The sequence below is a fragment of the Lathyrus oleraceus genome, chromosome 5 (genome assembly GCF_024323335.1).
Source record: "Lathyrus oleraceus cultivar Zhongwan6 chromosome 5, CAAS_Psat_ZW6_1.0, whole genome shotgun sequence".
Classification (NCBI taxonomy): Eukaryota; Viridiplantae; Streptophyta; class Magnoliopsida; order Fabales; family Fabaceae; genus Lathyrus; species Lathyrus oleraceus.
In genome coordinates, this window is record NC_066583.1 from 222,718,400 (window position 1) to 222,731,797 (window position 13,398).

General features: G+C 40.1%; 1 long non-coding RNA gene across 1 annotated transcript; it reads left to right on the plus strand.

The window, feature by feature from the left end:
* The first annotated feature begins 8,842 nt into the window (after nucleotides 1-8,842).
* On the plus strand, nucleotides 8,843-10,234 carry LOC127083123 (uncharacterized). Its single transcript, XR_007788311.1, has 3 exons — nucleotides 8,843-8,965; nucleotides 9,657-9,985; nucleotides 10,080-10,234. It is a non-coding gene; the product is annotated as an uncharacterized LOC127083123 (long non-coding RNA).
* The last annotated feature ends 3,164 nt before the right edge of the window (nucleotides 10,235-13,398 follow it).

A 13,398-nucleotide genomic window follows, 5' to 3' on the forward strand; every position in this document is an offset into this window, starting at 1 on the left:
AAACGACCTTCAAATCTATCTAGTAAATCATGGTTGTGAAGTGCATATTTTACATTAATTCTTGCATCATGAACCATATTTAGACGTTGTTAATCTGATTTTGAATGGACAACAACATTTTTAGTCGCACTTTATATTACATTATCTGTTACCTTGTATTTTCCACCTCTATCACAACAAAAGATTAATTTGTTGATTCTCCCTCTTTTTCTTGTTTCAGTATCGAAACGAGTAATAATTCTAAGAACAAGATTTGGTTTTGCATCTGGCCTTTAGCTTTGATGATAACAATGCATTGTTTCTTAGAGAACAATTTAGTACACTAATGGTTCTTATCTAGTGTGTAGCTTTTACTAATAGGTTCTGACTCTAAAGCTTTGACGTGTGATGTCATCAGATTCTGGAATCAACACACTATGACTCTAAAGAGATACATGTGTTTTACAAGATGTTGTCAAGTTCTAGAAAGATCTTAGAAAATGGTTTTGATGAACATTTATGCTAAAGCTTCTGACTGTGACTCTAATTGAAGAGCCTATGAAGGATTGTCAGCCTTCAAAATTTTGTCCTCAAGTTCTGAAAATTCTGAAGAATAAGATTTGAAGACTCGGAAAACCAGGTTCTGAGGAATTGTTTCAAGACTCTGAAGACCGGAGTTCTGAAGATTCTACCAACTAGTCTCTTGATCCTTCCAAGCACGCTTTAACATGATTTCATTAGAAGCCTCTGAAGATTAGAAGATAACATCAAAAGATTTTGCATTAGGAAAATAGTACACAATACAAGATCACCCTTCCCTCCACTACATTGATTTTGTGGGCTTAGGATAGTACTATTGTACCATTTTGTCTCCTATACGCAAACTGTTATACAAAGAAACAACTGTAATTTGCTATTCCAATTCTACCCTCCAACGAATCTTTTAACTTCCTATATAACGGAGACTTGGAAGATTGGAATAAGTTGTTAACGCTCACGATATTGAATATACACACGCTCTTTGCTAAAGTATATATTTTATGTGTATGGTCTTTGTAAACACACATAGAGTTCTTGCTCATTATTGTGTGAAGATATTCATCGTATTTAACTTGTGTTAATTTGATTTCTTGAAAGCATTCTTTGTAAGCGCAAACTTGTAAATCATAAAGTTGATTGAGTGGTTTCCTTGAGCGACTAGGTTTTAGTCAGATACACTCAAGAAGAAAAAGACAATTTGTCTTTGTGGTGTCTGTAATGAGTTTTAGTTATACTGGATTAAGTCCTTATTGAGAAGGAAAAATCACCTTGGTAGGAAGGACTGGAGGTAGGTTCGTTAACAACGAACCATTATAAAAATAATTTTGTTATTTTCTTGTTCGTGTTATTGTTTGATTGAGTTACTTTTGAAAAATCTTTTGTTTTTAGAAACCCAACTCAAAGCCTCTTTTCTTGTGCTTCTTGCCACCTTCAATTGCCATCAGAGCTTTGGTTCTGGTCTAGATAAGATTATCAAACACTTAACAATGTCAGATAAAGATCCAGTGTAAAACACAATGGCTTCCCTTCCACCACCAATTGCTCAAACAAATGATAGAGATCATTACAATGATAAACCTCATGTTTTTATAGAGATAGATTTGACTATTGGAAGGATAGAATAGAGAGCTTCTTTCTACGTCACTATGTTGATCTATGGGACATGGTAGTTGGTGGCTAAGTTCACCTATTAGATGCAAGTGGAAATAAAGTTGAAATAAGAGTGATGACAGATCAATAGAAGAAAGGTTATAAGAATCATCACAAAACAAGAACCATCTTTCTAAATGCTATTTCATACACTGAGTATGAAAAAATCACCATCTTTCTAAAATCTATATTTGATTCTATAAGGATGGTGCATGAAGGGAACACATAAGTCAATGAAACCATGGCTCTTGCCTTGATTCAAAAATATGAAGCATTCAAAATGGAGGACGAGGAAACTGTTGAGAACATGTTCTCAAGGTTTCAAACTCTTGTTGCAGGACTTAAGATTCTGGATAAAGTGTATTCTACTACTGATCATGTTAAGAAGATCATCAAGAGTCTACCTAAGCGTTGGAGACTTATGGTAACTGCTATGAAGTTATCAAAGGATCCAAACAACACTTCTCTTAAAGAACTAGTTAGTTCTTTAAGACGTCATGAGATTGAGCACGAGGAATAAAAGCCTAAGAAAAAGATAAAATTTGTTGCTCTGAAGTCTTCAGGAAGATATGAGAAGACAAAATCTCTTCAAGCAGAAACTGTTGAAGAGTCTGAAGAGGAATCAGAAGAAGAAGAAGATGATTTGTCTCTTTTGTCCAAACACATTAATGAAATCTGGAAGAAAAGGGAAGGAAAATTAAGAGGACAAAGAAGGATAAGTGGTTGTTCTGAGTCCACTTCTGGATCCAAGAATGTTGGAGTTGGAAAATAACTCACGTCCCTTGAGTGCAAGGAGTCTGGCCACTTCAAGAATGAATGTCCCAAGTGAAAGAAAGACAGGGCCAAGAAGAACTTCAAAGGAAAGAAGAAAGGTTTTATGGAAACATGGGATGATTTAGAGTCCTCAAAAGATGATTCTGAGGAAGAGCATGTTAATGTAGCGCTGATGGCTTACACAGAAGATCCTATAGAAATGATTCAATCAAAATCAAAATCTGAGTCAGATTCTGAAGAGGTATTTTATGAACTCTCTCGTTTTGAGTGTAGCGGGGTATTCGTTACCATTAGAGATATTGACTAAATCCAAGGTAAATCATACAAGTCGAGTCACCACCGCACTTCTATTTATCCAAAGGAATGGTTAGAAAGCAAACAAAAACCTAAAAGTTTTATCGAATCAAAAACTAGTAAAAATGTCAGAGATCTGGGTAAGGGGGTTGGTTATGCAATGGGAAGGTGTTAGGCACCCAAAGCATCCTAGGTATTCCTAGGGATCCCTTTTCACATTTGTTGCAAAGGTTGTTGTTTTTGTGAAAATTTATTTGTGCAAACATGATTGAAGGGATGAGAAAAGCGTGTATGTTTATCTAATGTACTACTTACTAAAAGAAGGGTCAAAAGAAGATGACTCGCACGGATGTTGCATCCACTGCATACGTATCTCATTTGAATCTGAGGATCAGAGTCTTCGTAGCTCGGCTACCTATGGGTTAAAGAGGAGTGTGCTCGCTAAGACATCGCGTCTTATGTCTACGTATCTCATCTGGGATGAAAATCAGAGCAAAACGTAGTTCGACCACCTATGGGTTAAGGGGAGTGTGCTCTCTAAGACATCGCGTCTTATGCATACGTATCTCATCTGGGATGAAAATCAGAGCAAAACGTAGTTCGACCACCTATGGGGTAAGGGTTGTGTTTTGGGGTGAACGACGTTACTACGCAATCTACCGGATGCTCGACCTTTGGAGACGTACTCGCCTGTAGTAGAAGGAGATAACGTGTTCTTAGGAGAAGAAAAATAAATGAGTTTGGGGTGTTTAGGGATGCTCATGCAAAAAGGCAGACCTAGATGAAGGAACCGTGCTACCTTAAATGACATGCCACGAGAGGCTATACGAAACCTAAGAAATCGGTAACATGCGGGAAAAGTAAAGGGATCGAGAGATCTACCGTACGGATAAAGATCCGAAGTAACAACAATTAGATAAATAAGAAACCCAAAGACTCTTCCAAGCTAAACACCATCAAAGAAAGTGAGTCAGTACAGGTAATCGGAATAAACCTCCAGGTGGTATCCCACAAATAAAGTGGAACACCAGGCAAGCCATCTCTGCAAGAGTCATATGAGCCCTCACAAAACAAAACTCAACAAACAGGTTAGAGAAACAAGATAGGGTAATCAAGAGTTGCCCCCAAATCAAAATGTAACCACATGAATCATGCCATTAAAATTCACAAAAAGCTCACAAAAAGCAACCAAGGGTAGGAGGCCTAAACCTCTTGTCAAACACATGCATCAAAAGGGTATCAAATTCACCCATAATACCTCATACATTCAGAGCATTCAAATTAAAAGCATAAAGTAATGGGAATAAGGCAAACCTGACTGGAGAGATCGAATGAAATTGAATTGCCCGATTGGGTTTGCAAAGCACTCTTAGGATTTATATGAGAGGGAATCGGTTCTTTGCTGATGAGTTCCCTTCAGTCTCTGGAGGTTGCTCTGAACTCTGTTAGCTCTTCTCTCACTATCTTTTTCCCTGCCAGGGTAATAGGAATAGAATTCTTTTGTTTCACTGAAACTCTGAATTTATAACCTGATTTTTGTGGACCTGTGGGCTCAAATGAGAGAGGCCCAAGTCCAAAAATTTGCTGTTATATTTTATTTATTTATTTATTTATTTATTTATTTATTTATTTATTTATTTAAACACGTGGGCTTCGCCTAGCGAGCATGACAGTTCAAGAAATTCCTCTGAGCGTAGGTGATTCTGGTGGCTTTTCTTGGGACTCGCTAGGCGACCCATTCTGCTCGCCTAGCGAGCATGACAGGTCATGAACAAACTTTTGCCCCTTCAAGATTAACGTTTTGACTGACGAATAGACCCCATTTGAACCTGTTGGAAGTATCTCAAGCCATTCCCTTGTGTTGACTGATCATCTAAATAGAACCCAAAAAGTGTCTTGGATGATACTCAAGCTTCAAACAAAAGATGTTAGTGACACATTTTTGTGCTTTTGGTTAGTAAACAAAAGTAAGAGAAACAATGATGTATAATTCAAGCATGCTTGGTGATCTCAAACCAATCACAAGGAGTCCCACCAAAGGCAAAGGGAACCAAGATGCTAAAGATCCTTGAGGCAATGCAAATGCAATGTTATGATGCCATGAGGGATCTTAGGGTCAAAATTGGGGTCTTACAGATGCCCCTATTTAAGGTCATTCTAGCCGGAGAAATGAAGGTTAAAATCTTCGTCTCGACGGGGTAGAATGGGCTTAAATAATAACAAAGAGACGAATTTTGGTCCCTAAGAGACCTCATGATCCAAATGTAGGTATGAAAAATGGTAGCACTCTGTGGAGATATGTGTCCACAAAAGCAAAGAAATCAGAAGCCACTGATAATTCATATGAGCAATTCACTCCATGGGACCAAGACCTTGGGGACTCTCCTGGGGATAGAAAAAGGATAAAAATGCGCGAGCAGGTCACGACTCAAAGCGTGGGGAACAGAATTCCAAAGGGAAAATATCCAATGGAAAGACTCGAGCTGACTCGAAGATGCATGTATTAGGGAATATGCCAATACAGCAAAAACTATCCACGGCGGATACTTCGGATAAAATCCGGATGAAAACAATCCACTAAGGGACTTCGCTGGGGATGTCCACAAGAACACTCCTGGGGAAGCAGCGGTACGAGGTATTACCGGTTACTAGGTAATAAGCTCAAGGAGACATGTGATCTGAACGCCAGGTATGAGGGTGAGAGATACAACATGCTCAGGAAGAGATGAATATCCAAGACCGGTATAAGGGTGAGAGATATCAAAACTTCAAAACGTCTGAGGAAAACCTAAAAGGTATACTTCAACTCAGGGATTCTGACTCCACAGGGGACAAAAGGTCATAATAGGGAGCTGTCGCATTACGCGAAAAACCGGCGGGAAAACAAGAACAACAGAGCCGCCACCGTGCGTTATTTATCCCAAAAGAGGGAAAGGAAACGCTCAGAGTAAACCTGGAAAAGACGCGGTCTCGCGACCAAAGAGGATGGGATCGGGAGTCGGTTATGCGAAGGGAAGGTATTAGCACCCCTACGCATCCGTCGTACTCGACGGGATCCACGCACAATAAGAAGGGAAAATGGTTGCTAAAAACACTGCTCACACACACACACTGGCTGAAGGAGACACAAGAAAACAGACTGAAACTGACTCGGCAGGATATCGCATCCTGGGCCTACTTAGTCTATCAAGCATAGACATCAGAGTCTAAGTAGTTCGGACTGGGGAAACGACACATGCTCGCTAGGATGTCGCATCCTATGCATACGTATCTCCTTTGGACGAAGGAGAATCAGAGCATCCGTAGCTCGGCTAACACGCACACAAACAAACACAGGCATAGGCAAACGTGGAGCCTGAATGCCAATCATTGGGCTTACATCAGCATCCGAACCAAAACACACACAAGAAGGCAAACGAGGAGCCTGAATGCCAATCACTGGGCTTACATCAGCATCCGAACCAAAAACACGCACTGGAACCCGAACGCCACTCGATGGACTTACATCAGCTTCCAAGCACACAACAAGACACAGGATGTGGAATGCCAATCGCTGGGCTTACATCCACCTCCTAACACCAACACAGGAAGAAGAAGGGTCTCGATTGCAACTAGGGCAAGAGAAAGGGGAGGTCTCAATCGCAACGAGGGCGAGAGAAAAGAATTAGTGTTAGTTGTTAGTCAAACTCGACAAGACATCGCATCTCGTGCCTACGTATCTCATCTGGACATGAGAATCAGAGTTGCCGTAGTTCGGCTAAACTATTCTTGTTGGTTAGTGTTTTTTAAGTGGACGACGTCACTACGCAATCTACCGGATGCTCGACCTTTGGAGACTTACTCGCCTGTAATAGAAGGAGTGGACGTATCCTTACGAGGGGATAATGTTTGTTTGTGTTTTAGGAAAGCTCAAGCAAGAAAGGAAGTCCTATACGAAGGAACCGTGCTACCTTAATTGACATGCAAACGAGACTACGCGGAGTCTAGCAAACCTAGGGGATACAATCACACCACACAAACATATACAGCATGAAATAAACACACCAACAAGGGGCTCAAACATCAAGGCTAGGCTTTAGTCGAGGGGTCATATCAACCTCAACAAACAAGCCTCTGTATCGGGGTAAGGTTAGCTCTTAACCTTGCCATTGAGGGGCTAAGGTGAAGCTGATGAAAGGTGAGTGAAGATGAGACTTCACAGCTCTTATCCCTGGTCAGGGAGAGCTTCAGACAAAGGAGCGTGGGTTCAGAAAGATGGAACCCTTCTACGCTCAAGACTCTGACTCGATTGTACACTGTACAAGATCTTGGGTTTGTGTCCCAATGCATCAACACAGTAGTGTGAGCAGAGGGACGACTCAACAGAATAGTGGGAGATAGACTGCATATCTCTTTGATCCACCAATTGCCTCATTGAGGTCTTTACCTGTTTGGCACAAAAGTAAACAATCACAAACATCGCCTCTTAAGGAGGACTTCAGACAGGTGCCTGGCCAAGTAACAGGCCAGGTCTTCCAGACTACATGGAGTCAAGAATGTTATACCTCAGTGCAAATTGCTTATCAAGCAAAGCAAAGCAATATTAGCAACTAATGTACCTGAAATCAATCAAATATCATCAGTATACTAATCACACAACTAAACAGCAAATGGTTCACAGTTAACTATAAACAGACAAACACAAACCAATGCACCAAAGTACAAGCCATTAAGGCTCAAACTCAAATATCAAACCCTGCAAAACAAAGTCAAAATTAGCTATACACAAGTCACAAGTCAACTCCAATGGAAGCACATCATCAAGCATAGGCCATTTGTGCTATTAACCTGAAACACAACTCAAAAGTGAGATCACAAACCACTAGTCCAAGACTAGGGCCAAAGAGGAACAAAAATCCAAAACGGAAGCTCAAACTCCACGTGAAATTCATTTAATCAAGTGATGATATGTCCTAAAATTAAGGGAGCATGCAATACCGAATTATTTCTAAGCCTAAGGGTAGAATAGTCATTTCACAGTTATGGATTAATATTGAATTAGAATTCTACTCTAGGTAAGTTCTATTTGAAACAATTAAATTCTAAACTAATTTACTATTTCCAAAAAAACCCCTAAGAGATTTTTCTAATCCTAAAATTATTTACTCCTAATATCTCTAATCTAATCAACTAAATCTAAAATTAATTTCTAAATCAACATAATATCCTAGCTCTAAAATTAATCCAGAATTTCTAATCAAATTCATTAATTCTAAAATCAGTTTTTTATATTTCCAGTTAATCTAATTGAACTAATTCTAGAAATTTAATCCAAAAACTTCTAATATCTCCTAAGCTTAGTTCTAACATTCTAAATACTTAATCCTAAAATCAACATTTCTAATTATCTAAATGCATACTTACCTAATTACCTAAACTAAACCTGGCGTCAATTAATCCTAATTACTAGTTAACCTAATTAACTATTGTAAAAAACCAAGCCATGGATTATTCAGAAATTCAGCAGACTGGGCCTAAAGGCTAAGCCCACACTGAGGGGGTATGAATAGCGGAAGCAGCATGGAAATACCGAAGGCTCGGGCCTAAGGCCCAACCAAACCCAAGGCTGCATCAACGGGATGTATATCCCTTCTTCGCCTTCCTGTGAACAAAATTCCTCTAAGGAAAAATGGAAACAACGCGTGTTTAAACAACTCCGCCACGCCGGAGCTCATCGCCGGTGACGGCGGAGCTCCTATCACCCCCAAAACCAGGTCAATACAGCGAAATTCCAAACCGAACCTACGCATGGGAATAGCTTCCCTTAACTCTCTATAATCCGTCCGATTCGAGGATGTCCTTCCAAGAAACCAAACTCTCACAGGCGAAATCACACGGAGGATTCGCGTCAACTCAAACAACTAGCTTAGGGTTCACGATCTCTAAGAACGACTCCACAATACGGTGGCGAATTTATGCCGAACTAAAGGGAAAAGATAAATACCTCCGAAGTGAATTCCGACGATGCTGAGCTGAAGAAGACGGACGTGGTTTTATTGACGGTGAAGCGCCGACGATGACCGAGTGAGGTAGACGCCGGTGTTGGATCCAAAGGCGTACGCGAGCAAGTGATTTCTCCGTGTCGGACTTCCGTCGGTCCTTCCGTTTACGTTCAGCCGCAAAGAGGCGTTCGTCACCGGTTCAGATCGAACCGATACCGGTATTCCGAAGTTGTTAATGATGTTCACAGGTGATTATCCTTCCTCTTCCGTATGAATCTTTTACGCTATATTCCTGCTTCTTCCCTATGGATTCTTGCGGTTGTTTCTTCTTCTTCAGTTTCTTTCTTGGAGTGATTCTGGTGAGATGTTGATTGTTGATGGTGAAGGTGTCGTGAATTTGTTACGGTGGTTGAAGCTTCTGTGAGTATGGTTGAAGATTAATGCAGTGAACGTCGTTGAAGAATCGAGGTGGAAGTGGAGGTTGAAGCGGTGGTTTAGCTCTGCCGTGTAGAGCTTCGAATGATGAAGCTCCCACAACAATGGAGGATGAGCGTGTACTGAAGGTGAGGATTGAGTGCAGAAGCTTTTTGGAATCAGGGAAAAATCTTCCGAACCCAATGATTGGCAATGATTGCCTCTTATATAGGCTTGATCCAAGGGGCAAATTGGAGAATTGGATCTGGGTTGTTAGATCCTGATTTTTGCCAGCTGGATTTAAGTGAATGAGAAGGTGAGTTTTGAATTAAGTCACGTGGGATTTAGAAAAATGAATAGCACGCTTCACTCTTTGATTTTTTCACTGAAGTCTGGATATTCTCATTGAACCAAATTGGTTTGGATCCCTTAACTTCCTGAACTGCTTATTGTTTTGAAACTCATTAATTTGAACTGAACTGCATTGACTTGTTGTGACTTGCTTAGATATTTTCTATGGTGCAGGATTCGTGTTCAGTTTGGTGTAGTGTCAGGGTTAATATACATTGTGTCAACACAAGCAAATTCATTGCAAGCCCCCGTCGGTTGCCGTTATTGCTCGATGCTAAGTTTAGTGGCTTGATGCAAGACTCGCCCTGTCGCAGTGCAGGATTGTTATGCTGCTAGATCCGGAACTAGCCTTAGACCGATGTTGCCGTTTGTGCTGAAAACCGATTCGCAGGGCCTCGTTTGAGCACGGCTGCAGGTCTGATCCCTCTTGCACCGCCTTGGATTGTAGTAGCATTATTTCATGGTGTAGCATCGGGTGCCAGTGCTTTGGTTTCAACTCACTGGTAAGTAATAATGTATATCTTGCAATCGATGTTCTTGGATGGTGCACCAATGACGCTTTATTGACAGCAGGATGTTTACTGTGTTATGATGCAGGATTTTGCGTTTTGCTTTGCGGTTTACCGGCTTGGAATTGTGGCTATAGTTTTTTGCTCGGCTGTTTGGCGTTTTGGACTCACTTTTATGCAGGTTTTTGGTGGTATTTAAATGCAGAAATTTGGTTTTGGAATGCAGAAATTTGGTTTTGGAATGCAGAAATTTTGGTTTTTGAATGCAGAATTTTTGCTGTATTTTATGCAGAATTTTTGCTGTATTTTATGCAGAGTTTTGGTGTGTTGCTGCAGAATTTTTGCTGTATTTTGGATGCACTTTAATGCAGAATTTTGTTTATGAAAATGCAATGCAGAATTTTTGTTTATGAAAATGCAGAATGTTTCAATGCAGAATTTTGTTAAAAGTTTAATGCAGAATTTTGTTTCAATGCAGAATTTTGTTTATGAAAAATGCAGAATTTTGGTTTTGTACAAATGGATATGGGTATGATTGGATAATGGCCATTGGTTTTAAACGGATAAACTAAATTGGATATGGATAATGGATTATTGTAAAAATGGATTGTGTTAAAATCAAACTAAATGGATTATGGATTATGGATTATGATTTGGATAATGAAAATGGAATTATTTGGAAAATGGTTAATGGACCAAACTTATGGACTTAATAAAAAAAGAAAAGAATGGGCTCAATGCAACCATGATTAAATTTCCACAACCAAATCAACTTTTCAGTAATCAACTCGGATCATCCAACTCAACTTGAATTTCCAAGATTAATTCGAGAAAAGAACGAAATGATTTCTTCTTCCAGATAAGTGTTGGTAATGACAAATGACCTTCTTTGGGACATGAAGGAAGCGTCTCAAACCATCTCTCCACTTCCTAGCCCATGATTTCTAGCACAGTTGACCTTTATGGGCCTCAGATGACTTGGTCATGTACTGTGGACTTTGAGCCTTCAACACTTGGCCAAATTGCATCAAAATGAACCTTGGATCAGGTAAGCTCTCTAGAACACCCGCAGAGCCTTTATCTCATAGAAAAACCCTTCCTTTCTTGCACAGATGGATTCTCCTGATCAGTTTTGACTGATGAAATACAATGCACTATGCAATGTGAATGTAATGTTTATGCAATGTTAATGTGATGTTAGTGACCTAAAAAATGAAATGAATGTACAAATGAGAGGTGCAAATTTGAGGTGCTACAGGAGCAGAGAGGAAGGAACACCAGGGATACCGGTTACTGGGCATATAATAGGTGACCAACCAAGGCGTGAATTGGGGAATATTCCCAAAACACTCATCATCCAAAAGAGGGCTAAAAGCAAACTCGATTACAGGATGGATATTCGACTCCACAAAGGGGATACGAGTCTTACTCAACTGGGGAAGAACAAAAGGCTTCAGACCCGAGAGTGCATGAGATATACTATCTATTACCGTCAGAACATAGATAATATACTCGCATGGACGATTATCCACAACCAGTTATTGGGTTAATAAAGGATAAATCGACCGAAAAGAAAAGGCATCGGGATACCGAAACTAGGTATATAATGATGACCAATTCAGGGGAGGAACAATCGTCACCAACAACAACAAGGTAGACGAGAGATGACCCGTTGGGGATAAATTGCGTAATCAGGGCAATTATCCAAGAAGATGAGGGGATATCATCACCAAATATTGGATGAAGATAACTGTCACCAATTAAAGATGAGCAAAAATAGTTACTCTGCAAAAAGGGAAGAAATAGGGTTTACAACTACCGGTATGAGGGTAGAGAAACACAGACTCCGCCGGGGATAATAATTACTAATTATTGAGCAATTATTCATTTACCATGGGAAAACAGGAAAAGAGTCTCAAGAGACCGATCTAGGATCAAACTAGATAGGCACACCAAATCAAGACTTGTCCCGGTGAGGATATAACTCAATAGGGAAAACCATCCCAGTATATGTGTTGGGAAGGAACAAAAACAATCAACATCCACGAGGATATAACCCGGTGGGGAATATGGAAGAAAGGATAGACGCTTTCTGCTTATGGAGCTGACTCTATATGGAGAGATCAGACACACACATCTGCTCGGGGAAGTATATCACCAAATAGCAGGAGACAGCAAACAACGATATATGGCAAAGAATGCAACATGAATATCTGAATGTTATAATTATGCATGAATATGCGTGGTTTATGTATGATGTATGCTGACAGACAGACATATCTAACACAACCAGGTCCAGGAATCAACCACCCGGTACTACATCTCAAGAGAGAAAGCCAAGTTCACCGGAGAGTATCCAATCTGTTGGGGACCAGAGATACCAGGAAGCAAAGAACTCTGCAAGGGATGAATCATCAATCATTCCAGCTGGGGACGAGAGTTATCACAGACAAGGTCCACCACACCAACAACTCTACTGGGGAATCTATTCGAGGAGATAAAGGATTTATCGGGATCAACCACCAAATATCGCTCTTGCCCAAAGAGATCCAAGTTGTTGAGGAAGAAAGATTGCTACTCTGCTGAAGGGAAGAGAGGTGACTCTCAACAAGCAATCCACTTGGTAGGATAAACCACAAGGGGTTCCGGAGGGAGGGGATACAGTCATGCCAGGAATATGGACAAAAATCTTACCCTGTTGGGGATCGTACCACCCTTGGGAGAGCACTGAGGATCTCCTAAGGATCCTTTCGTCATTGTGAATGTTCACTTTGTTTAAAAACAAATTATAAAAAATTTGATCGTTTAAAATAATGATATTTTCTTAATCAAAACATGCAAAACATTTGTTGAATACAAACAGATAAGAGTGCCAATAATTGGATAAAAGGCTCAAATTTATTTGATAGAATGGTAGTCTGCGAATGGCAAGACTCCATAGATCTTTACAAATTTGAAATTGGTGATGTATATTGGAAAAGGGCTACATTGAACATAATGACCATTTCTCCACCAATTCTGAATCCGATGTATTTGAAGCTTTGGCTGGTAATGAGCAAGAATCTTTGACGGACGACAGTTGTAGAACAAAGTCTTGTCAGGATGCAGTTACTTGCCAAATCCTAATTTTTGCCTAGATTGCCCCAGGATGAGGTACTCAATCTAGCGGGATACATATATCATTATTATATATTTTTTGTGTATCTAACTTTTTCCTGGATCGCCCTTTCGGGTTTTCAATCCACCGAGACGCTCATTTTTTCCTAAGCCGCCCTTTCGGGTTTTCAACTTAGCGAGCTATTCTGTTTTTATTTTTAGACGAAGTATTTCTTGACTGCATCTGAATTCACAGGACGAGTGAAATCCTCCCCATCCATAGTTGTAAGTATCAAAGCACCGCCTGAAAA